This window comes from Bos grunniens, chromosome 10 (assembly GCF_055505025.1).
Source record: "Bos grunniens cultivar Pamir isolate PY7600 chromosome 10, Bosgru_T2T1.0, whole genome shotgun sequence".
Classification (NCBI taxonomy): Eukaryota; Metazoa; Chordata; class Mammalia; order Artiodactyla; family Bovidae; genus Bos; species Bos grunniens.
The window spans coordinates 32,273,842-32,297,500 of record NC_141174.1 but is presented as its reverse complement, the minus strand read 5'-3'; the positions used below and the strand labels follow the sequence as shown (position 1 = coordinate 32,297,500).

At 38.2% G+C, this 23,659-nt stretch overlaps 1 protein-coding gene across 24 annotated transcripts in view; it reads left to right on the top strand.

Annotated features, from left to right (window-relative positions):
* LOC147364263 (potassium channel, subfamily K, member 16-like) overlaps positions 1-23,659 on the top strand; it is a 292,159-nt gene that overhangs the window by 106,528 nt on the left and 161,972 nt on the right. For 12 of the 24 annotated variants that reach the window (XR_015134271.1, XR_015134272.1, XR_015134275.1 and 9 more), the window contains one exon: positions 1,282-1,398. The exons of the other annotated variants lie outside the window; for them this stretch is intronic. The gene's annotated coding sequence lies outside the window, so the exon portion shown is untranslated. The remainder of the gene's footprint in view (positions 1-1,281; positions 1,399-23,659) is intronic. 24 annotated transcript variants of the gene reach the window in all.

Sequence of the window (23,659 nt, the reverse complement as noted above, 5' to 3'; positions counted from 1 at the left end):
AGTAGAGACAAACTGCCATTTTAGTGTCCTGTGGAGGCTAACAATGCTTCTGCCAAAACGATAACATGCTAGCTTCAAGCCATTCTTCTTGATTAACGCTTTAATAGGCTTTTTGCTAGGCAACATTTGGTTAGCCCAGTTATTACACGTCTTTATATAAAGCTGCACTTATTGAATACCCAGCTTTGGGGGGTAAAAGGGAAAATCACACTTTTCTTGAGTTGGCTCTGGCACTGTGTTTAGCTTAGTGCATTATAGATGCTTGAAATTAAAGCTTTCATTTTGAATTGTCGTAGTACTTTTGCTTTATTTTCTGAGTATAGTCTATGGTCCTAGCTACTGACAAAGAATGGGATCTGGCTAATGCAAATTTGAAAGAAGGAAGAAAAAACTGGTTGGAGTCCCTGTAGATCAGGATTGTTGGTTTTATGATAGACATTTACCAACATCTGTTTCAAAAGGAAAATAGAAGCCCACCCTGGAAGTCTGAGGGTCATCAGGAAATAGACAAACATCAGGATATTATATTAAAGCACATCTGTCTCCACTTTGGCATGGCAAGCCTATATTTAGATATTAAGAGCTGTGTTTAAAAATGCTGATAAAGTGGATTCCATGCTCATTTTTTGGTGAACTGTGTTATTTTTCTTTTTTACAAATGTGTGCACTTGGTACCGTACTCAATATATGTTCTACCAAGACCAAATTTAAAACACAGAAGTGTGGAATTTCTCTCTCTTTTACAGCCTGGCTTATACACTTCAGAGCATCCCTTGAATAGTTGACATGTCCTTGGTGGGAAGTCTCCTCACTGTTGTTTTTCCTGGTGCACATACATGCATGTCTCTTTTGCTGTCTTTGCCCAGGGCCTCCTCTGTTGGTGTGCTGTAGCACCGGTCTTTAATCTCCCAGTCCTATGAAGCCCTGGTGTTACCCTGGAGTATTGGTTCCTGTTTGAACCAAGCCTGGTAGCTACCTTCTGCAGACCTAATTCTTTCATCTGCAAATTGTCATAGGAAACAACCATTAAACCTGAGATCTAGGTCAGCTCTTATCAGCTGCCCAGGGTTCTGGGTATAGATTTGGGCTGGTGGAGGTAGGTGCCCACTGTGCATGTGGAAGCCAGATTTTGGCAAAGCTCGGGGAGTAATGAAAAGTAACATTCATTTCACAGTTCTAGACTTGAACAGTCTATTATGGGTTGGGTTTACAGTTAACATAGTATAATTTTTTGATTATTACACGTAAAATTTATTTGTATTTTTCCTCGTCTCTTCATAGGCACTGGTTTGCTCTGTCTTTTTGAGGAAAATTAAGGTGATTCCCTGCCCCACCTCCCCCATCAAAATTTATCCCTGGAAGCCTGATGAACCAGTTAGGAGAATCTGGAGTTTCTCTGTAAGTTTTTTTTTTAATGTATTTTTATTGGAATAAAGTTGAATTACAATTTTGTGTTAATTATTGCTGTACAGCAAAATGACTCAGTTATGCATATATTTTATACATTCTTCTTCATATTCTTTTCCATTATGATTTATCATAGGATATTGAATAGGGCTCTTTGTGCTATACAGTAAGACTGTGTTTATCCATTCTATAGATATCAGTTTCCATCTGCTAATCCCAAACTCTAAATCCAACCCTCTCCAAATCCCCTCCCCGTTGGCAACCACCAGTTTATTCTCTGTGTCCCTGTTAGGTTCTTTTGTGTCATGTTTTAGATTCTACATATAAATTATAACACACAGTATTTGTCTTTCTCTTTCTGACTTACTCCACTTAATATAATAATCTCTAGTTGCATCCATGTTGCTGCAGATGGCATTGTGTGCACGCATCCGTACTAAGTCTCTTCAGTTTGTCTGACTCTTTGCAGTCCTACGGACCGTAGCCCACCAGACTCCTCTGTCCATGGAATTCTCCAGGCAAGGGTAGTGGAGTGGGTTGTTGTGCCCTCCTCCAGGGCATCTTCCTGACCCAGGGATTGAACCTGCGTCTCTTATGCCTCCTGCATTGGCAGGCAGGTTCTTTACCACTAACACCACCTGGAAAGTTCGCAAATGGCATTATTTTGTTCTTTTTGTGACTGAATAGTATTCCATTGTATATATGTACCACATCTTCTTTATCCATCCATTTGTCAATGGACATTTAGTTCGTTTCCACGTTTTGTATATTATGAATAGTGCTGCTCTGAACTTATGAGTTCTCTATAAGTTTGGAAGGAACAATGAAAGAAATACTATAATCTTTGTTTTCTGAAAGAAAATATTACTGCTGTTATTTCTTAAGAAAGGGAGAACATCTCAATCTAGTGCTAATATGTCTTTAATGTATTTTTAAAACTTTTTTTAAAAAGAGAGAGAGCGGACCTCAGGCTCAGAGTCTTAAGAAGGCAACTGTTTGCAGTGAGAATTAAATAGCATGATCATGTTTTTATTGCTTTTATTTGTTTATGATTTGCTTCTGTTTATGGTAAATAGCACAGTTTAAAAAAATTTTCTTTAAATCTTTTGTGGGACTAGGAGTTGTTTGATTTAACCCTTACAAGAATTCAGTGTGTTTGATGCTATTTTTTTTTTTTTCTTCTCTAATTTTATTTTATTTTTAAACTTTACATAATTGTATTAGATGGGGAGCACATGTATACCTGTGGCGGATTCATTTTGATGCTATTTTAAACTGCCTTTTACAAATGAAAACACTAGTGCTTAGGAAATAGGTAACTTGCCTAAGGCTGCACAAACTGTGGAAGCCTAGAATTCAGATTCAGTTCTGTCTGAATCCAAAGACTAAACTCTGACCCACTCTTCTACATACATCTTAAACATTGTACTCTGAACTGTCCTCACCAAGACCCCAAGACCTCCATAAAAGGGGGAAAAGATGCAGCTTCAAGTTTCATCCGCTGATAGATATTCTGCTGTTCTTCTGTGGGAAGCACAAAGATTTACAGAGGCTCAGTTCCTCCTGGCTCCTTATTAGTTGTTTAACAATGTCATGCACTTAAAATCAAGGCAGTAACATTCTCATGATGTCTTTTCCTTTTTAGAAGTGGGACTAAGTTAAAATAAAACTATTTTTCCCCACCAATGGTATGTTTTCATATGGAGAGATAAAAGGAGTTGAGGGGGGAGATTAAAAATACTCAGTCTAATTTATGGTTGCTCAAGAACAGCTGAATATACTGAGAAAAACCTTAGGCTGTGAACCAGGAAGGAGGTCTGCTTCCTCAACCAGCACAGCCTCAGTCCTTCGTGGACAGATCTGAAAACTGCGGGGCTCTTCTCTCATTTCACAGACCCAAACTATGGTTAAATTAAAACAGGGAGTTTCACATAGCTTTTCAAAAACCAAATCCATCATATATTTCTTAATCTCATGTATACACATGAATAAGTGGAGCTGTTCTAATTTCTAAATTAAGGAGGGAGGAGAGTTTAGGAATCTGTCCACTGAGGTTTAATTCCAGGTTCCCCCATTTCCCATCTGTGTAGTCTTAGGCAGTTTCTTAATTTTTCCAAGTCTCGGTTTCCTTGTCTATAAAATGGGGATAATGATATTCACCTCATAGAGTGGTTGTGAAGATAAACGTAAAGAGCTTCAAACAGCACCTGGCACGTGAACCATTTGTGATTTTACTTTTATTGGAAGCGGAGGGGAAGATTTAGAAAGTCACTATTTAAGAACCATTTGCCTGAGTGATCGCTAAAGTCTCAGAATTGTATGTATGCTTTTATGTTAGATTTTTCTAGGATGTAACTCAGAAAGCCCAGTGTAATGAGAATCATTAAACTAGTGCACTCAGGAGGGTTTTGTGCTTGTGTGCCAACTGTGCTCTAAGTTCTAGGAAAGGTTTTTGATAACTCTGTGCCTATCACTGCTGGACTCTTTTTCTCAATGAGATCTTCTCTGAGAGGCTGAAATCAAAATGTTTTGGAAGTGATAGCAAAAAAAAAAAGTCTAGACTTTGCTGATTATCTTTATTTGTGGTGAAAATGTCCAACAGCCAGAGAATTGCACTTGGTGTTACCCGTTGTGTTCATCGATTCTGTCTTGAAAACAATAGTGTGTACATCACTGAACATATTGCTCAAGTGTTTAATTAGCTGAAGTCCCTTGATTTCATCAGTATCTCTGAGTCCTCGACCCCTGACCTTTTTGGCTCCAGAAAGACTGCAGGTACAGGTCTATTTGCTGTCAAGAAGCTGATATCGAGTCTCCTCTTTGTCCCACTCCTGCCCCCTCTTCAGTAAACAATACATCCTAATATAAAATAGATGGGATGATAGCTTATCAGGGAAACTTCCAAGATCTCAGAATCTCTGTCTCCTTGGAAAATTACTAAACCACATTTAATACTGTAGTAATCAACTTCCTGAATCCCCAAATGAGCCTGCCCTTTTGGCATTAAGCAGCACAGCTGATATGATCTATGCTAAAGACAGAAGAGAAATGAGGACCTCTAGCCTACTGTCTTAAAATAAACACAGGCAAATCTGTTGGAGGAATTAATCACGTTTTAAAAATCAAAAGGATGTGAAAATAAGTACAAATAGATAACTGTGGATGGAGAAAAGATATATGTCTTTGGCAGAAATTCTTCATTAGATAGGAATTAGAATAAATGCTAAGAAGAATCAAGATGTTATATATGCCCTATCTCCGGAAGTTAATTATAATTTTAAAATAATTCAGTGGAGTGGCTAAGATTATAGGCTTTTGAGGCAGGCTGCTTGAGTTGGAATCTCAGCTGCACTATTAATTACATCTGTGATTCAGAACAAGTTACTTTGCTTAATATGATTTTGCTTTTATACCAAGAAAACAGAGTTCTAGTTATCTATTACTGTATAACAATGCAAGGATCTTTTTATTAAATCTCATGATTTCATGAGTCAGAAATTTAGCAGGACACTACCAGCACTTCTTCTGCTCCAAGTGGCATGGACAGGGTCATTTGGTGGTATTCAGCAGGCAGCTGCTCTGATCTAGAGAGTCCAAGAAGAATTCCCTGGGAGCCTGGTTCCTCCCTGGAGATGGTTGGAAGGTTGGGTTCAGCTGTGCCCCTTTCCTGTTCCAGATAGGCTCAGAGCTTCTCCAGGAAGTGTCTCCTGTAGGACTGTTGTGCTGATGACAGTGGGGGCCTCAGGCTCTGACAGTGATTGTACCGCAGATGGGGAAGAGCAGCTCTCATGATTTGGGCCTGGAGACTGGCACTCCTTTCCACATACTATTGGCCAAACTGGTCACAGTGCTTGCCCAGATTTAAGGGAGGGGGCTGCAATCTCCTCAATGGAAAGAGGATTAAAGAATTTGTGGCTGCATCCATCATAGACTAAATGTTCAGTAAGTATTAGATGTTATAGCATCTGTCCATATGTAGTATTACTTCATATAATATACATACTTATATTGATACAATTGATAAAATACATATTTGTGTACTATCTGACCTGCACATAGAATGTTATATTTTTATATGTTATATATATATAATATGTTATATGTTTAATTATATTTGTATAATTCCCAAAGTGGTGGTAGATGTGAGTACTAACAGTTGTCAAGTTATTTCTGTATCAAATTTCTTAGTATTTGTGTGGTGAATCACTTCCCTAACTACAGGAAATAAAATAGTCCCTGAAGGAAAAGTTCTTTTATTTGGTTGATTTCTTTTAAATACAATTACACATAACTAAACACAGGAGCAACTGACCTGCTCCCATGTATCGATTCCTGAGTATCTGGGGGCAGAGGCACCCAGCCCATTAACCTTTGGGAGAAGAGCTAGAATATTAGGCAGAATGTTTCACAGGGAGCAGAGAATAGTTGGAGAATTATTTTATTTTAGAAATTATTTTACACTTTTGTGCTTTTGAGTATCAACTTTAAGAAGACACAGTGTAATTAATAATTGGAGCATAAGCTTTCACACTGAAAGAAAGGGTTGGTCTCCTAAGAAGAAAAGTTTCCAAATACAAAACAGGGTCACATATGAAAAAGTTATTGTGACAAATGTGCCATAGTGTTATATGAAGGCCAGAGATTTAGAAAAGAAATGGAAAACCCTGTGTATATAATTATCAGAGAGAACCTGTACTTATTAAAAGAAAAAAAGTGATAGAGAATAGGGACATTCAGAGAACCTTAAGAGTTTTAAGAAGGAATTACTGAGTAATGAGCCATGAAATTAAAAGACGCTTACTCCTTGGAAAGAAAGTTATGACCAATCTAGACAGCATGTTGAAAAGCAGAGACGTTACTTTGTCAACAAAGGTCCGTCTAGTTAAAGCTATGGTTTTTCCAGTGGTCATGTATGGATGTGAGAGTTGAACTATAAAGAAAGCTGAGCGCCAAAGAACTGATGCTTTTGAACTGTGGTGTTGGAGAAGACTCTTGAGAGTCCCTTGGACTGTGAGGAGATCCAACCAGTCCATCCTAAAGGAAATCAATCCTGAATATTCACTGGAAGGACTGATGTTGAAGCTGAAACTCCAATACTTTGGCCACCTTATGTGAAGAGCTGACTCATTTGAAAAGACCCTGATGCTGGGAAAGATTGAGGGCAGGAGGAGAAGGGGACGACAGAGGATGAGATGATTGGATGGCATCACCGACTCAGTGGACATGGGTTTCGGTGAACTCCGGGAGTTGGTGATGGACAGGGAGGCCTGGCGTGCTGCATGGAGTTGCAAAGAGTTGGACACGACTGAGCGACTGAACTGAACTGACTGAGCTTTAGTAGAGACGTTATTCAGAATACGTTGCATTATAAAGCTGGGCAAGTAACATTTCTGCATGTGAGATGGAGTTCTTGTCAACAAAAGGGTATGAGAAAGAAGAAAATCAGGTTTAGGGAACTCCAGTACTCTTGCCTGGAAAATCCCATGGACGGAGTAGCCTAGTGGGCTGCAGTTCATGGGGTCGCACAGAGTCGGACACAACTGAAGTGACTTAGCAGCACACCAGGATAAAATTATTTTAAAAGTTGAAACCTAAAAGCCCCAACTAAAGAGTAATTCCTAACAGTTAAGTAATTCTCCATTTTTCATACCCAACATATCCAGGTGGATTTGACTTACTATACCATGCTGATGTGAAAAATTCAAAATTATCATCTAGAATAGAAAGCCCAGAAAATCATTGGTTACAGCCTATGGACTTGCATGATTCATGAACAATCCATGGTCTGTGTCTTGCTGGGTAAAGTGTCTGGTCCTCGCATCCTCTCTGGCCTCCCTGAGGCCTGCCTGATCATTGTGACTTTTGTTCTTGCATTTACTTCTGATGTTTATTAGATAGTAGAACTTAATTTCTACCAACTGTGCTCATGATCTGATTGCCTTCATTAATTTTTGCTTTTCAATTGGTTTGTCAGATTTTTTTCCTGAATGATTTATTTGAACTCTTTGGCAAACTGGCCCTTTCTATGTTCCTAGTTTGTTGTCATTTGGCTTTTTTTTTTATATATTTTTATCCAAAGGTGTTTATATATATATAACACCTTTATATATATTACTTAGAAAGCATTTCTTATTCTAAGATGATGAATAAATTGATCTATATTTTCTTCTGTTCCTATCATAGGTTTATTATTTTTAAATCACTGATTAATCTGGTTTTTTGTTATCAGTTAATAAATCTCTGATTAAGCTGGATTTACTTGGTGTGAAGACTGAGGAAGGCATTTATCTTCTTCTTAATGGTTAGCTAGTTTTCCTGTTGTCGGAGAAGGCAATGGCACCCCACTCCAGTACTCTTGCCTGGAAAGTCCCATGGACGGGGGAGCCTGGTGGGCTGCAGTCCATGGGGTCGCACAGAGTTGGACACGACTGAAGCGACTTAGCAGCAGCAGCAGCAGTTTTCCTGTTGTAACTTACAGATTAATTCATTTTTCCTATTTTGATTTTAATATGCTAAATTGTCATGTGAGTTAGTCTATTTCTAGATTCCTTTGATATTCTCATTTCCTCTTCAGCACCAAACTGTTCTTAATTATTATAGTTCCATAATATATTTTATTATATGGTAGGGCCATCCCCTTCATTGCTTTCCTATGTATAAATAAGGTCAAGTAAGAGAATATAATGGAAGAAAAGATTCCATTTACAAAATGGGTTAAAAAAAAAAGAAATGTACAGACTCATAGAAAGGATAAATTTAAATTATGCTGAGAACATACGAAAAAACTTAAAAAGACGCCTTGATCTTGGATATGAAGGCTCAGCGTGAAGCTGTCTGTTCTTCCTCAATACATCCATAAATTTAGTACAGTGCCAATTAAAACATTCACAGGATTTTAAGGAAAACTTAACAAAATGATGCTGAAGTTCTCCTGGAGGAACAAACATTTTATCCTAAGTGAAATAAAGTAGATAAAGACAAATGATCTCACATATGCAGAATCTAAAAACAAGTGGACTAGCAAATCAAAATGAAAACATTCTCACAGATACAGAGAACAATTGAATGACTGCCAAAGGGGAGGGATGTGGGGGGATGGGCAAATAAGTGAAGGCGATTAAGAGGCACAAACCTTCAATTATAAATAAATCACAGGGATGTAATACACGGCATTGGGCATATATTCAATATTATAATAACTTTATACAGGGACAGGTGGTTACAGATTTATTATAGTGATCATCTCATAATGTGTATAAAGGTTGAATCACTATGTTATACACCTGAAATTAACACAATATTGTATATCAACTATATTAAATTAAAATAAAGAATGGCCAGAAAATCCCTGTTCATTTTATATAATCTTATTAACTTTTAAAATTCTCCCCATTTAGGTTTTTAAAAACTTAACAAAAGTGACTCATGCTTGTGGCAAAATGATTGCCAACATTACAGAGGCATAACAATGACCCTAACCTCTGAAAGTGATGGAGAGTTCTAGGTGCTAGGCCTTGTTCTGTGTGTTATTTAGAGGAAATGTTCATGATTTCATTTCATCCCTACGGCAGTCTCATCAGGCAGGCATCCTCATTCTATTTATTTTTATTGAAATGGAGTTGATTTACAGTATTATATTAGTTTTAGGCATACAGCATAGTAACAGTATTTTTACAGTTTATGCTTCATTAAGTTATTATAAGATTATGGCTCTATTTCCCTGTGCTGTATAATGTATCCTTGTTGCTTATATTTTATACATAGTAACTTGCATCTTTTAATCCCATAACCCTAACATGCCCCTACCCCTTTCCCTCTCTCCTCTGGTAACCCACCAGTTTTCCTTATCTGTGAGTGTGTTTCTGTTTTGCTATCTACATTTGTTTGTATTCTTTTTTAGGTTCCAATACAAGTAATATCATATAGTATTTGTCTTTCTCTGACTTATTTCACTAAGCATCATATTCTCTAGGGCCATCTATGTTACTGCAGATGGCAGAATTTCATTCTTTTTTAGGGCTAGTAATATTTCATTCTTCTGATCTCTTCATTGGTTGGTGGGAAAATGGTTTTCTTCCTTATCTTGGCTATTGTAAACAGTGGTGTTATGAATATTGGAGTGCATGTGTCTTTTCAAACTAAGGTTTTAGTTTTATTTCTGGGTATACACCCAACAGTGGAATTGCTGGGTTATATGGTAACTCTATATTTAGCTTTTTGAGAAACCTCTGTGCTGTTTTCCACAGTGGCAACACCTTGGAAGGGTTCCCTTTTCTCCACACCCTTTCCAGTATTTATTATTTGTAGACATTTGATGCTGGCTATTTGGAAAGGTGTGAGGTGATATCTCATTGTTTTAATTTGCATTTCTCTAATAATTTCTCATGTTGAGCATCTTTTCTTGTATATATTATCCATTTGTGTGTTTCTGAAAAATGTCTGTTTAGGTCTTCTGCCAATTTTTTGATTGGGTTGTTTCTTTTCTGGATAGAATTAAATGAGCAGTTTACATGTTTTGGATATTAGACCCTTGTTGGTCATATCATTTGCAAATATTTTCTCCCATTCTATAGGTTTTTTCATTTTATTAATGATTTCCTTTACTATGTAAAAGTTTTTAATTATGTTGAAATATGTTCCCTCTATATTAATTTTGATGAGAATTTTTATCATAAATGGAGGTTGAATTTTGTCAGTTGTTTTTTATGCATTTATTGAGATGATGATGCAATTTTATTCTTCCTTTTGTTAATGTCTATCACACTGATTGATTTGTGAATGTTGAATCATCCTTGTTTTGCTGGAGAAAGTCCACTTGATCATGGTGTTATGACCCTTTTGATATATTGTTGGATTTAGTTTGCTCAAATTTTGTTGAGGATTTTTGCATATATGTTCATCAAAGATATTGGTCTGTGATTTTCCTTTTTGGTAGTGCCTTTTTCTGGTTTAGGTAACAGGGTAATGGTGACTTTGTAGAATGAATTTGGGAGTGTCACATCCTCTTGAATTTTTTGGAGTAGTTTGAGAAGGATAAGTTTTGGTTTTTCTTTATGCATTTGGTAGAATTCCCCTGTGAAGTTGTCTGGTCCTGGACTTTTGTTTACTGGAAATTTTTTCTTACAAATTCAATTTCACCACTAGTGATTCACCTGTTCATATTGTCTGTTTCTTCTTGATTCAATCTTGGCAGAAGTGTGTTTCTAGAAATTTGTTCATTTCTTCTAGATTGTCCAACTTGTTGGCATATAGCTGTTCATAGTGTTTTCTTATAATTTTTTGTTTCTCTGTGGTATTGGTTCTGATTTCTCTTGTTTCATTTCCTCTTTTGTTCATTTGGGTCCTGTCTTCATGGTGAGGCTGGCTAAAGGTTTATCAATCTTGTTTATCTTTTTAAAAAATCCACTATTGATTTCATTGATCTTTTCTGTTGCTTATTCATCTCTATTTTATTTATTTCCTCTCTGATGTTTATTATTTCCTTCCTTCTGCTAACTCTGGGCTTTTTTTTTTTCTTCTTCTTCTTTTTTCTTTTATTAAGTCCTTTAGATGGTAGGTTAGGTTGTTTGAGATTTTTCTTGTGTCTTGATGGGCTTCCCAGGTAGCTCAGTGGTAAAAAAAAAAAAAAAATCCTCCTGCCAATCCAGGAGATTCAAGACATGCAGGTTGGATCCCTATCCCTGGGTTGGGAAGATCCCCTGGAGTAGGAAATGGCAACCCACTCCAGTATTCTTGCCTGGAGAATTCCATGGACAGAGGAACTTAGTGAGCTACAGTCCATGGGTTTACAAAGAATCAGACACAACTGAGTGACTGAGCACACACGCACGCTTGTTTCTTAAGGAAGGTCTCTATCGGTATAAACTCTCTTAGAACTGCTTTTGTTGTATCCCATAGATGCTGGAAAGTTGTATTTCCATTTTCATTTGTCTTGACATATTTTCTAATTTCTTCTTTGGTTTCTTCATTGACTGGTTTTTTTAGGAGCATGTTATTTAATCTTGTTCTTTTCCGATTTTTCTTTCTGTGATAGATTTATAGATTCAGATCATTGCAGTTGGGAAAATGCTTGATACGATTTCTATCCTCTTAAATTTGTTGAGACTTGTTTTGTTTTGTGACCTAACCTCCACTGATGCATCCTGGAGAATGTTCCATGTTCACTTGAAAAAAAAAGTTCATTATGCTGTTTATAGATATAATGTCCTATAGATATCTATTAAGTCCAACTGATCTACTGCTTCATTTAAATTCATTTTTATCTGAATGATCTGTCCATAGATGTAAGTGGGATGTTAAAGTCCCTTACTATTATTGTATTGTTATCAATTTCCCACTTATGTCTTTTATTATTTACTTTATATATTTAAGTGTGCCTATATTGGATGCATCTATATTAACAAGTGTACTTCTTGTTGTACTGACCCCCTTTATCATTATATAATGCCGTTCTTTGTCTTTTATTGTAGACTTTGTTTTAAAGTCTATTTTGTCTAACATGAATATTGCTACCTCCATGTTCTTGTTGTTTCTATTTGCATGAAATAGCTCTATTTCCTCACTTTCAGTCTGTCTTTAGTGATCAGGTGAATCTTGTAAGCAGCATATTGAAGAGTCTTGGTTTTTGTCCAATCAGTTACCTCATGTCTTTTGACTGAAGCATTTAGTCCATTTGCACTTAATTATTGATAGGAATGTACTTATTGCCATTTTAAAACTTGTTTCTAATTGTTTTTGTAGTTCTCTCTTCATTGCTTCTTTCTGTTTCTTCCCTTGTGGTTTAATGACTTTCTTTAGTAGTTTGTTTGTGTTCCTTTCTTTTTAGTCTTTGTGTATCTATTATCGGTTTTTGATTTGTGTTTGCCATGTGGTTGGTATACGTTGACCTATAACTGTATACTTGTTTTAAACTCGTAGTCGTTTAAGTCTAAGCACATTCTGAAAGATCTACTTTTTTTTACTCTCATCCTCAACATTTTGTGTTTTGATGTCTTATATTATTTGTTGTTGTTCAGTCGTTCAGTCACGTCCAACCCTTTGCAATCCCATGGACTGCAGCACACTGGACTTCCCTGTCCATCACCAACTCCCAGAGCTTGCTCAAACTCATGTCCGTTGAGTCGGTGATGCCATCCAACCATCTCATCCTATGTTGACCCTTCTCTTCCTGCCTTCAATCTTTGCCAAGATCAGGGTCTTTTCCATTGAGTCAGCTTTTAGCATCAGGTGGCTAAAGTATTGGAGCTTCAGCCTCAGCATCCGTCCCTCCAATGAATATTCAGGATATTCATCTTATTTTATACCTTTGTGCTTATCCTTTAACTGTTGTATTTATAGTTGCTTTTACAACTTTTTGTCTTTTAATCCTTGTACCAGTTTACTTAAGTGGTTGATCCTTAGTCCTTAGTATATATTTGCCTTTCCTAGTGGGATTTTCTCTTTCCTATAGAAGATGTTTCTTATAGGATAAGTTTATATTTAATGATCTCTTTGGTGTTTGTTGTCTGAGAAGTTTTTCGTCTCTTCTTCTATTCTGAATTTTAATCTTGCTGGGTATAGTACCCTAGGTTGCAGGTTTTTCCCTTTCAGCACTTTGAATATATTATATTACACATTTATGGCCTGCAAAGTTTCTACAGAAAAATCAGCTGATAGCCTTTATGGGGGTTCTCATGTATTTGACTCTTTTTTTTTCTCTTATTACCTTTAGGATTCTCTCTTTATCTTAAAGTTTTGCTATTTTAATTATGACATGTTTTGGTATGAGTCTGTTTGGGTTCATCTTGTTCACTCTGTGCTCCCTGTCCCTGGATATCCATTTCTTTCTTCAGATTTGGAAAGTTTTCAGCCATGATTTCCTCAAATACATTTTCAGTCTCCTTCTCTCTCTCTTCTCCTTCTGGGACCCCTATAATTTAAATGTTGGTATACTTAATGTTATCACAGAGATCTCTTAAATTATTCTCATTTTTAAAATTTGTTTTTCATTTTGCTGTTCTGATTGGGTAATTTCCATTATTCTAGCTTCCAGATCACTTCTGCATTCTTCTGTGTCACTTAGTCATAAGGGATGACCTTATATGAGAATGTCCCTGTACAGACTGCAGGTGCCCAGTGTCTTTTGTGGAAGAGCTGTGTTTGATAGGGATACAAATACCATTTTTCCTCAGGGTGCACTGGCAGTTTTCACCTTGGTAAGAGACGGAGCTGGAAATGTAGGGGCTAGAGCTGGCACTAGGTATGAGGCAGGAACTCCCCTCTGCTCAGTGGCCAGTGTTGCCTTATCAGGAGTGGGGTCTGATTCCAAGTTGCTGGAGCAGAAGCCCTGAGGGTTGAGCCTGAGCTAACTCTGTTCCTTTTAAATGTGTGGTTTTCCCCACTTCCCAGAGTGTTGGGACCATTGCTCCAGAGACAGGAAATACTGAAGCAAGTGGGCCCCATGTGGGCTCTTAGCTTGGGTTGGCCACAGAGTTCTGATGCACTGCCTGTGAAGGCCAGTGCTCCACTCAGATTCAGCCTCAAAGTGCAAGTCCCCTTTGTCCCTTTTAGCTGTTCACTACCCTCAGCCTCTGCTGCCCTCCCTTTATGGACTTGCTCCTCACGGCAGGGGATCACAGGAAACCCGGGAGTCATAGAGAGGACCTCTCTATACCCTGCCTCATGGGCAAGCCTGCATGTATGTGCTTCTCACAAGGAGAGTCCAGGCTTCCCACAGCCCTTTGATTAATCCCAGCCATCCTCCAACTAGCGAAGGCAACTCATCTCCCCTACACAGGACTCTAGTACTGCAGTGTCTAACATGTGGCTTGAACCATCACTCCCCAGGGCAGATATCACCTGTGGAGTCTGTCTTTTCCTCTGAATCCTCCCGGGGCACTGGTTCTAACCCAATCGCTTTTATTTCCTTTCTGATTACTTGTGTGTCTTTCTTTCAGCTTTGGTTGTACAGGAGTCCTTTTGTCAGTGTATAGTTAGTTTTCAGTGAGAATTATTCCACACGTAGATGTATTTTTGCTGTGTTTGTGGAGGAGATGAGTGCCACATCCTCATTCTACCATCTTGATCCAACCACCTAACGTTCTCATTTTATAGATGAATAGACTGGGCATGGCGGAGGCAGAAATGGCAACCCATTCCAGTATTTTTTCCAGGAGAACCCCATGGACAGAAGGGCCTGAAGGGCTACAGTAGAGACCTGCAAAGGGTCACACACAACTTAGCAACTGAACAAAAACAACAAGACTGGGCACAGAAGCGTTAAGTAACTTGCCCAAGGTTACTTAATTGCTAGACCTGCAGACTCTGGGTTTTAAACCAGTACACCATTTTGCTTTCCACTAAGTAAATAATAAAAAAGGAAAAGTTCCTCCTACACTGCAGCCTCATTTGCCAGATTCCTTGTTGTGTACCTGGTTCTTTTATGTATGCATCATCGTATAAAGCATTCTGGTAAAATAGAGTAACTTAATATGCATGATGTCCTGACTTTATTGCTATACACCATGTAAAGGATTTCTCCAAGTCAGCACAGATAGAATCATTACGTTCTTTATAGTAGTTGCTCAGAATATCGACATTCCATAATTTATTTAGCAATCCTTTACTGATGGGCATTTAGGATGTGACCTCAAATTGTTCATATGTTTCCTCTTTCCTCTAGGAGCTGTTGTTAGTTCTCATTATTTCATTGTGACCCTCATTTTAGTCTTCTCTCATTTTTCATTAAAGACAGGATCCTGGACATTCTCAGTTGTCTTATGAGAACTTGCCAGTGAGTCTGTTACACCCAGGCCTCCTTTCCCTTCAAAAACAAGGCAGCTCATTTTCGAAGTTGTATTTGTTCAATAAATTATTTGAGGGCTGTCCTTTCTTTTATTAATTCTCAAACATTAGCCTACATCCTTATGTGCATTTTTGTTTTGCTTTTAAAATAGTTCCTTGAAGATATTCTATGTTCTAGCTGCATTTTCTCTTTCAGTGCTATTTGGTGGGTTTTTTTTTTTTTATAGTTTGAAGTTATCATAAATAATTAATCCTTATGATGGAGATTTATTGACTCTTCCTGATGAGCAGGCTTTATGTTAAAAGCTTCATATTCATCATTTCATTTCATTCCTCATAACAGCCCAGGCTAGAGATGGTAATATAAGGATAAAAATCTCCCTTTCTTCCTGTTTATACATAAAGAAAAACTGAGGCACAGAGAGATTAGGGAAGTTCCATAAAAAAAGAAAGAAGAAAAGCAATTTGGCTTAAGCTGTAGGGTTGGGACAAAAACCCCAAGGGACTAATCTTTTAAATCCAGCCTCCTAACTTTGGTGAGCTGTCTCTCTTTTAAGCCAGCACTACTTTCTCTGCTTTTTGAACACTGAAATGTTCATTAGAAGAAATCTCACTCTTTCTCGATCTCCCTTCCTTCTCTCATTACCTTGACTATTTCTCAAACATTTCTCATTTGTTCATTTATTTGTTTTTTTGCTTCAATTTGCATCCTTTTCCCCTTTCTTCATGTCTTTCATTAGCCATTACCACAGCTGGGAGCATTTATTTGTTTTTTAGAAAGACTTTGGCATTCTTCCTTCCTTTGCGTTTTCTTTGTATCATTTTTAAAACATGTCCCACCATTCTCTTATCCTTTCCAAAGCCAGAAGATCTTTCATCAGCTTGACCATTCCTCTTACATATTTATTTCTTCTTGTTTGAAGAAAATTTGATCTCCTGCCATCTACCTCTGTAAAGTATCCCTCATTTTGATAAATTATTTTCAGTTATTTCCTTACCATTAATAAAGTAGCTCTATTTCTTTCATAGCTCTTAAGCTTTCCTGGCGCAGTGCCTTTAGGGGGACTGTTAGCATGTGTGCTAAACAAGTGACTTTTAAGATTTCGTCTTTTTATTGAGGGATTCTAAATGTCTGTATTTTTGAGTCACTTTAATTTACTTCTGATACTATCACCTATTCCAAAGTCTCATCTGAAATTACTTCTTGCTGCTGCAGCTCTTAAAGTTACTTGTAGGAAATGGAAGTCAGTACTCTTCTTTCTTCCGCTTTCCAGTTCATCCTTACGATCACACGTATTCTTACACAAGTCTTATCTTTTAAGCTTTCAGACTGTATGTTTAAAAAGAGAAAAAAAAGAAAGAAACCTAACCTCCAATCTCATTCTATGTTGACCAGAATAATGAAGCTCTTTTTTTTAGGACTTTCATTTACAATACACTTTTACTTATATTTAGCCCTGCTTTCTCATCCTAACATTTATGTGACTGGGAGGCTGTGTGATACACTGGAAAAGATCAAAGCTTTGGAGAAAGACAGAAATGGTTTTGAACCTGGCTCTGCCATTTACTATCCTGTGTGACCCTTAATAAAATACTGAATATTAGCCTATTTTTTTTCATATTAGTGGGAAGAAAATGTACGCTGTGGTCTTTGTAAGGATGAACGGAAATGAAATAAAAAATGCAAAGCACAATACATGGCTTTGGCAGATGCTCCATAAATGGGAACTGCTGTTATTAGTGTTATCATGATTATATGTTATTAATGGCCTTCTGGATTTACATTCTGTAACTCGGATTTAATTTGTTCCTTTAGGTTGTTCTTTGCATTTTCTTTGTCCTTTGCCCCTTCTTTGATTCTTTGCATCTTACCTTCCACTTGTCAGGTTTTATTTTACTTTAAAATCCTCACTTTATTGAGGTATTATTAGCATACAAAAGCCTGTGCATGTTTAGTGTATATGGCTTGATAAGTTTGGAGATTAGTATACACTCATGAAACCATCCCCACAATCTATGCTATAAACCTATCCATTACCTCCAAATTTCCTCCCCCTTTGTGAATAATTATTATTCTACAATAAGAACACTTACCACGAGACCTACAATCATAGCAAATTTTCTATTTTACTTCTTTCTTTCTATGATCATATGATTTTTTCCTGCATTTGTCCTTTTATAACTTTTTGGGGATTTTTTTTTTTCCCTTGTCCATTTCCTCCTTTGTGAACATGTTCTTTTTACCATCTGGGAGTAGCAGTTCTATAGTCCTATGCATGGACATAGAAGCAGAGCCTTGTTTTGATTGAAGCTCTGAACACCTTCCTTATAGCTTATTTCTTTCTTTCTTTACATCAGAGTATTCTTTAGTTTCCCTTTTGATTTCTTATTTTAGATTAAGAAGTCCACTTCTTAAGGATTATTTGAAGTCCAGTTTTTATTTCCAAACATTTTTTTTTTACAATCAAAAATTTTTATCTGATTATTTTTTTTTTGGTTTGATTTCTGTCATACATCAACATGAATTAACCATGGATGTACATATGTCCCCTCCATCTTGAATCTCCGTCCCATCTCCCGCCCATTCCTACCCCTCTAGGTTATTATAGAGCCCCAATTTGAGTTCACTGAGTGATACAGAAAATTCCCTTTGATTGTCTGTTTACACGTTAGTGTATATGCTTCCATGCTACCCTCTTCCTTCATCTCAGCCTCTCCCTCTTCTTCCCCACGCCTGTGCTCTATGTCTGTGTCTCCACTGCTGCTCTGTGAACAGGTTCATCAGTACCGTTCTTCTAGATTCTGTATAAATGCATTAATACATGACATTTGTTTTTCTGACTTACTGCACTTTGTATAATAGGCTCTTGGTTCATCCACCTCATTAGAATTGACTCAAATGTGTTCTTTTTTATGACCGAGTAGTACTCCATTGTATGTATGTGCCATAGCTTCTTTATCCATTCATGTGTCAGTGGGTATATAGGTTTCTTTCATGTCCTAGTTATTGTAAATAGTACTTCAATGAACATTGGGGTATATGTGTCTTCAGTTTTGGTTTCTTCAGGGTATATGCCTAAAAGTGATATTGCTGGGTCATATGGTGGTTTTATTCCTAGCTATTGAAGGAATCCCCATACTGTCTTCCATGGTGGCTGTATCAATTTATATTTCCACCAGCTGTGCAAGAGGGTTTCCTTTTCTCCACACCCTTTCTAGCACTTGCTGTTTGTGGATTTTTTGATTATGACCATTCTGACCCACATGAGTTGATATTTGATTTGCATTTCTCTCATAATGAGTGATGTTGAGCATCTCTTCATGTGTTTATTAGCCATCTGTATGTCTTCTTTGGAGAAATGTCTGTTTAGGTCTTTTGTCCGTTTTTTGATTGGGTTGTTTGTTTTTCTGGTATTGAGTTGTATGAACTACTTGTATATTTTGGAAATTAATCCTTTGCCAGTTGTTTTATTTGCTATTATTTTAGAGGTCCTGAGACAGAGCAGCTAGCTAAGCTGCACTCTAATTCCTGACCCGTGGAAACTGTGAAATAATACATGTTGTTTTAAGTTACTCGGTTTGCGGGGTAGTTTGTTATGCAGCAATGTGTAGCTGATACATCAAAAGAGAGGAAATGGAATATATATCAGGATAAATATAAAATATTCTTCCTCTTATTTTTTTTACAAATCTTTACAAGAAAATTGAGTGTGTAAGGCAAGCATAGCAAGAGTGGATTGTGATTTTATAACAAATTAAAAAATGAAATGTATGGAAGTTTTGTATTTTTGGTGGTCTGGGGACAAGGCTGGGTGTGAAGAAGGGTGGGCTTACAGAAGAGTATGAGGAAAGTTTGAGAGTGATGGGTATGTTCATTATCATGATCTGCAGTGATGGTTTCAGAGGAGCACGCTAATGTCAAATCTCATCAGTTTTTTACCCTTTAAACATCAACAACCTCGGATATGAGGATGATATACTCTAATGGCAAAGAGCAAAGAGGAACTAAAGAGCCACTTGATAAGAGTGAAGGAGGAGAGTCAAAGAGCTGACTTAAAACTAATTATTAAAAAACTAAGATCATGGCATCCGGCCCCATTACTTCATGCAAATAAAAGGGAAAATGCAGAAGTAGTGACAGATTTCCTCTTCTTGGGCTTTAAAATCACTGTGGATGGTGACTGCAGCCATGAAATCATAAGACAATTGCTTCTTGTCAGGAAAGTGATAACAAACCTAGACAGTGTGTTGAAAAGCAGAGACATTACTCTGCTGACAAAGGTCTGTATAGTCAGGGCTATGGTCTTCCCAGTGGTCACATGCGGTTGTGACAGCTGGACCATAAAGAAGGAAGAGTGTCAAAGAATTGATGCCTTTGAACTATGGTGCTGAAGACTCCTGAGAATCTGTTGGACAGTAAGGAGATCAAACTAGTCAATCTTAAGGGAAATCACCCCTGAATACTCATTGGAAGGACTGATGCTGAAACTCCACTATTTTGGTCATCTGATGTGAACAACTGACTCACTGGGAAAATCCCTGATGCTGGGAAAGATTCAGGGCAGAAGGAGATAGGGCATCAGAGGATGAGATGGCTGGATGGCATCAGTGATGCCATGGGCATGAACTTAGGTGAACTTCTGGAGATGGTGAGGGACAGGGAGGCCTGGTGTGCTGCAGTCCATGGGGTCACAAAGAGTTGGGCATGACTGGGCAACTGAACAGCAGCAGCAGCATTGGAATGACCCCAGTGTGATTTATTCAAAACCCACCAAGTTTTCAAGAGAATTGTTCTAGTGAAATCATCACTAGCTTGGCTTAAAGAGTCAGAAACAGAGACTTCCCTGGTTGCCCAGTGGCTAAGACACCATGTTCCAAATGCAGGATGCCTGAGAAGTTCCAGCATGGCACAACTAAAAGATCCTATGTGCTGCAACAAGGATTGAAGATCCCCCGTGCTGAAGCTAAGACCCATTGTAGCCAAATAAACAAATGTTTATATAAAAAGAGATAGAAACAGTTCAAAAAAAAGAGGCTTGATGTTAATGGAGATCTTGCCAGGGTGAATGTATTTTGCATATGAGAGGAATGTAGTAAATAATTTGTGGCCAGAGAGCAGACATCCTGAAGGTTTAAAAAATGACCCAGCGGTTATTTGATATATTCTCCACTGAGAGATGTGCGCAGCCCTTTGCCCCCTCCTTTTGAATCTGTGGACTCCGGCTATTGGAACAGTAACATATGACATGTGCCAGTCTTTGGGCACAAGCCTTAAGAAATGGACAGCTCTTACTTGCTGTCCGTAGAGGTTCTTGCGCTTGGAATCCAGCCACATCAGTTTGAAGAAGCCTCCAAAGCCTATGGAAAGGCCTACCCACTGAAGACCTCAGCCCCAGGATTTGTGATGCTGGCTGAGCCCCCAGATAGTAGTCAGTATTAATTTGTCATCTTGTAAATGGATCCACCAGCCCCATGTTGAGCCACCCCAGCTAATGTCATGAGGAACATCTCTGAGCTGTCCCTTCCAAGTCCTGCCAAATGCCAGATTCAAAATTAAAGATAAAAAAAGACATGTGTTAAGTTATTAAATTTTGGAGTGATTTGTTACATAGGAGTAGATAACTGGAATGTCCCATTTTGTAGATGAGAAAATTGAGATACTGAGAGATTAAATCACATGCCCGAGGCCACATAGCCAGCAAGTAACAAACCCTTATGCTGTTGTCTAGGCTTTTATTCCATATGTTCCAGAGCTTCTCTTGTGTCAATGCCCTCTTCACCAAGTGGTCTCCAGTTGTTATTTTTTCCTCTTTCTGGAGTCAGCCTGTGGAGAAGAATGTACTTGTATGTATGTGTACACCAACATTCTGGTTTATAGATCTCTGGGACACTGGACCCAGTCCTAGGGCTTTTGAACCTGCAAGGCTGAAGACCAGACCCTACAGCTGGCTGGATCAGCACATCAGCACATGCAAAGGTTGCACACTGAGGCTGGTGGTCAGTGCCTTCTCTGGTACACAGGATGGCAGGTCTTCAGTCAACTGTTCAGTTCAGTTCAGTTGCTCAGTCATGTCCGACTCTTTGCAACTCCATGAACTGCAGAATGATAAGGCTTCACTGTCCATCACCAACTCCCAGAACTTACTCAGACTCATGTCCATTGCATCGGTGAAGCCATCCAACCATCTCATCCTCTGTTGTTCTCTTCTCCTCTCACCTTCAATTTTTCCCAGCATCAGGGTCTTTTCAAATGAGTCAGTTCTTCGCATGAGGTAGCCATAGTACTGGAGTTTCAGCTTTAGCATCATTCCTTCCAAAGAACACCCAGGACTGATCTCCTTTAGAATGGACTGGTTGGACCTACTTGCAATCCAAGGGACTCTCAAGAGTCTTCTCCAACACCACAGTTCAAAAGCATCAATTCTTCGGCGCTCAGCCTTCTTCACAGTCCAACTCTCACATCCATACATGACCACAGGAAAAATCATAGCCTTGACTAGACGAACCTTTGTTGGCAAAGTAATGTCTCTGCTCTTGAATATGCTATCTAGGTTGGTCATAACTTTCCTTACAAGGAGTAAGCGTCTTTTAATTTCATGGCTGCAGTCATCATCTGCAGTGATTTTGGAGCCCAGAAAAATAAAGTCTGTCACTGTTTCCACTGTTTCCCCATCTATTTGCCATAAAGTGATGGGACCGGATGCCATGACCTTAGTTTTCTGAATGTTGAGTTTTAAGCCAACTTTTTCACTCTCTTCTTTCACTTTCATCAAGAGACTCTTTACTTCTTCCATTTCTGTCATAAGGGTGGTGTCATCTGCATATCTGAGGTTACTGATATTTCCCCTGCAAATCTTGATTCCAATTTGTGCTTCATCCAACCCAGCATTTCACATGATATACTCTGCATATAAGTTAAATAAGCAGGGTGACAATGTACAGCCTTGATGTACTTCTTTCCTGATTTGGAACCAGTCTCTTGTTCCATGTTTGGTTCTATTGCTTCCTGACCTGCATACAGATTTCTCAGGAGGCAGATTAGGTGGTCTGGTATTCCCATCTCTTTCAGAATTTACCACAGTTTGTTGTGATCCATACAGTCAAAGGCTTTGGTGTAGTCAATAAAACAGACATAGATATTTATCCAGAACTCTCTTGCTTTTTCAATGATCCAATGGATGTTGGCAATTTGATCTCTGGTTCCTCTGCCTTTTCTAAATCCAGCTTGAACATCTGGAAGTTCACGGTTCACGTACTGTTGAAGCCTGGCTTGGAGAATTTTGAGCATTACTTTGCTAGTGTGTGAGGTGAGTACAATTGTGCAGTAGTTTGAACATTCTTTGGCATTGCCTTTCTTTGGGATTGGGTGAAAACTGACCTTTTCCAGTCCAGTGACTACTGCTGAGTTTTCAAATGTGCTGGCATATTGAGTGCAGCACTTTCACAGCATCATCTTTGAGGATTTGAAATAGCTCAACTGGAATTCCATCACCTCCACTAGCTTTGTTCATAGCGATGCTTCCTAAGGCCCACTTCACTTTGCATTCCGGGATGTCTAGTTCTAGGTGAGTGATTACACCATTATGGTTATCTGGGTCATGAAGATCTCTTTTGTATAGTTCTTCTGTGTATTCTTGACATCTCTTCTTAGTCTCTTCTGCTTCTGTTAGGTCCATACCATTTCTGTCCTTTATCAAGCCCATCTTTGTGTGAAATATTTCCTTGGTATCTCTAATTTTCTTGAAGAGATCTCTAGTCTTTTCCATTTTGTTGTTTTCCTCTATTTCTTTGCATTGATCACTGAGGAAGGCTTTCTCACCTCTCCTTGCTATTCTTTGGAACTCTGCTTTCAAATGGGTATATCTTTCCGTTTCTCCTTTGCCTTTCATTTATTTTCTTTTCACAGCTATTTGTAAGGCCACCTCAGACAACCATTTTGCCTTTTTTCATTTCTTTTTCTTGGGGGGTGGTCTTGATCACTGCCTCCTGTACAATGTCATGAACCTCTGTCCATAGTTCTTCACGCACTCTGTCTATCAGATCTAATCCCTTGATTCAATCGGTCACTTCCACTGTATAATTGTAAGGGATTTGATTTAGTCAACTGTACTCCATTATAAAATAACAATTAAAAAAAAATCCTCACTTCTACAATTCATATTCATGCATCTCCTTTTTGTTTCCTGAACTCTGTAGTTCTTGCAATTTTTTCCCCCTTGCTTTTATTAGTTTCTTGTTATTCCACCTGTTTCACTCTCTGATCCCTCTTCTCTTCACTTCCAAATGCTAAATTCATGTTCTCTACTTTTCTCATTTTTTCCAGAAGCCTCTTCTCTGCCTTATTTTACAGCCTCTGAAGCCTTCTCTAAATTCATCTTGGCAGATGTTGCTGGCTCAGTTGTTCATTTATGTTAAGTGGCCCAGCTGTCTAGGCCTCATCTCATTTTGTTGTGAATTGGACCGTTTGCAT